This window comes from Oryzias melastigma, linkage group LG20 (assembly GCF_002922805.2).
Source record: "Oryzias melastigma strain HK-1 linkage group LG20, ASM292280v2, whole genome shotgun sequence".
NCBI lineage: Eukaryota > Metazoa > Chordata > Actinopteri > Beloniformes > Adrianichthyidae > Oryzias > Oryzias melastigma.
In genome coordinates, this window is record NC_050531.1 from 5,857,521 (window position 1) to 5,860,531 (window position 3,011).

Consider the following 3,011-nt stretch of genomic DNA (forward strand, 5'->3'; position numbering starts at 1 on the left):
CAAAGGTGGGCGATCGCCTAGGGCCCCCCAACACTCTGGGGCTCCAAGCCAAACACTTTATTAAAGTGTCTAAAATGTATTATTATTTTACTCTGTCATAAAAAATCCACCCCAAATCTGCAGTAATAGAATATTCCAGTCAGTTGTGCATAGAGAGACTAACAAGTATTGACTGTATGTAAGAGTTCTGTTATACAGTCAAGTTAGCAAGTAGAGTTTCATGGTTGCCAGATTGGGCGTTTTCCAGCACAATTTTTATTCTGATTTTGTGTCACTTGTTATTAAAAGGAAGTAAATAATTAATGTATTTGCAGTAAAAGTATAAGGTTTTTACAAGTGAAAATAAAAGAAATTTCTTTAACATTTAAATGGGATTTCAGCTTTTATCAAAACATTTGAATTCTTAACATTAATGCGGTCTAAACTGTTGTTTGATGTTTTACTTTTAAGGTAAGGATTTAAAACAAAAACAAAAAAAGTAAAAAATTAAAAATTAATCTGCTGCAGAAAGGCCCCCCATTTTATTGTTCGCCCAGGGCCCCCAAATTACTAAGTCCACCACTGGGTATTGATGGCTGTTTGTTTTTGAAGCTTTCTTTGACAAAATCAAAAGGATGTGTTTTTTAAATCAGTTGAAAATATAAGTGAAAAGAGTTATACAGCGATACTTTTGATTTTAGAATAAAATATTTATATAAAATACATATATTTTTAAACTGAAAGAAGTCAGCAACATCACATTTTTACAAAAAATAATTTCAGAATTTCCGTATTTTTCTGTAATAATTAACACAAATGATGTTTTTTTTTTAAATGAAATACATTTTTGCCAAAATCTTGTATCTAAAAAAGTGTTTCAATGAATAAGCTTTTTAAAGTTTTATTTTTTATTAGACAATCCCTCGATGTCTGAATTTAATCCAGCTATAAAAAAATATGTTTTTATATTTAAAGTTGATGCTAAACCAGAAGAAAAAAAAACTTCCTTCTCAAAACAAGTTAAAAATTTAGAATAAGCAGGTTTTTCTCTTGTTGTAAAGGAAAAAATCTGCCAATGGAACAGTTATTTTGTCTTGGTAAAATTTACTAAAATAAATGGTCCTTTTAGAACAAAACTTAATATTAAAACTAACAATAAAAGTCTTATATTTGGGCATTTTTCTCTGATAATTAGAAAGTTTATGATCTAAAATAAATGTGTATTGTTTTTTTAAAAAAAGTACATTTACACATATTCTGTATTTTTCCTCCCAACATTTCTTATTTTGACAACAGTCCTACTATCCTTATTTTTAATTAAAATGAGACAAAATAAAGTTGTCATAAACGTATTTAAATTAACAGCAAATTATTAGATGTTTTCAAGATTCTCTAAAAGAAAAGTTGCTAACAAGTAAGTTTTGCCTTAAACTTGTTGTGTTTTTGCAGTTTAAATGAAGGAGCAGAAGTGGTTTAATGCATATTTACATCAATTACAGGGTTAAAATATGTTTTTTGTGTTTTAAATCAGATTAGGAAACATATTTCAGATGTGAATAAATGACAAGTATGGGACGGGGCTTAAATTTCCTTTTTTTGCAAATATTTTTGGATTTCTTGCGCATTTAAAGAAACGTGGAGGGCTAAAATAAAACGAGATCATTGAATCGACTCCTTTTGCAGCTTGCAGGTGTGCATCTGAGAAAAGAGACATCCCAGCTTGAAGACATGCATTCAGAAAGTGAAGTTAAATGGACTATAAGCTGATGATATCAGCTGCTCAAGTCAGACAGGTGTCTCTGTAAAGACCTGGGCTATTAACTCCAAACCCTGCAAATATCGCACAGTGTGTCACTGCTAATAATGCTGGAAAAAAAAGGGAGAAAAAAGCCCCAGTGAAAGCAAAGGGGATCATATGCATGGCCGGTCTGGATTGCATGTGAGGATTGATAATTGCACCCACAGAGGCATCTGGGTGTGCAGAGCAGCAAAGTGGGAGACGCCTGAGCAGCTCAGACTTCACAGTCAGTGTACCAACATCTCAACCCTGAGGTGGAAGTGAAAACAAGAAGGCGGAGGAGCGGAGGGTGAGAGGTATACAGACAGTTCATTTACCCAGAACATCAGCCCGCCGCACATTGTCTGAAAGATAAGGGAAGCGAATGCTTCATGCCTGATGGAAAACAAAGGCAGCAATTTAAAACCATCTGCATCCAACACATGCGTTCTCTCCCGTCACCTCCCCGTTCCTGTGTCCTGACTGATATTGAAACATAATCCATTTGGAGCGCCGACATGTCATTAGATTTCTCCCGGCTCTCCATTCAGGACCATTTCAGGTGTTTGCAGGTTGTTTTATTTCAACAAGTCAAACATTTTGAGTGTTGAGGAGAAATACATGAGAGGAAAAGGGACAAAAAGAGAGAAAGTGACCTCAAACCTTTTATTGTTTGGTGACTTACGTCCACAAGCGTTTGGAAAAGGAAACGTTTGCTGCACAAATAAAGACGTTTGGGACATTATAATGTGAAAAGAAAAGTTTTTTAGTCCAAACTGACAAAAATTAATGAGGTAACAGAACATTTTTTTTATCAAATCCACAGTTTCTTCATCTATTTATTTTCTTAAACCTTGTGTTCATCACAGTATAAGCCAAATATATTATTTATATTTCATTTTCAAATACATTTTTTCATTTATAAACTCTTTAAAGTAAACTTTAAGGTGTAATTTTTTTTCGTCAGCCTAGATACAGATTTGATTGATCCCAAAAAACTTTATTTATTTTTGCCGTACACAATAAAATTCACATTTTATGCATCTTTAAACAACATTTCAATTATTTTCTTGATCTTTTTTCAGAGAAAGTTAATCTTTAAATGATTGACAATTTCTTTTATTTAAAAAGTTTCATTTGTGTCAAATTAAACATAAAAAATGTAGAAATTATGTAGGAAAAATACTAGATTTTGTCCCAATAATTATTAGAGAATTGAGTTGAATGTTTGATATCAAAACCAAAAGAAAAGTTT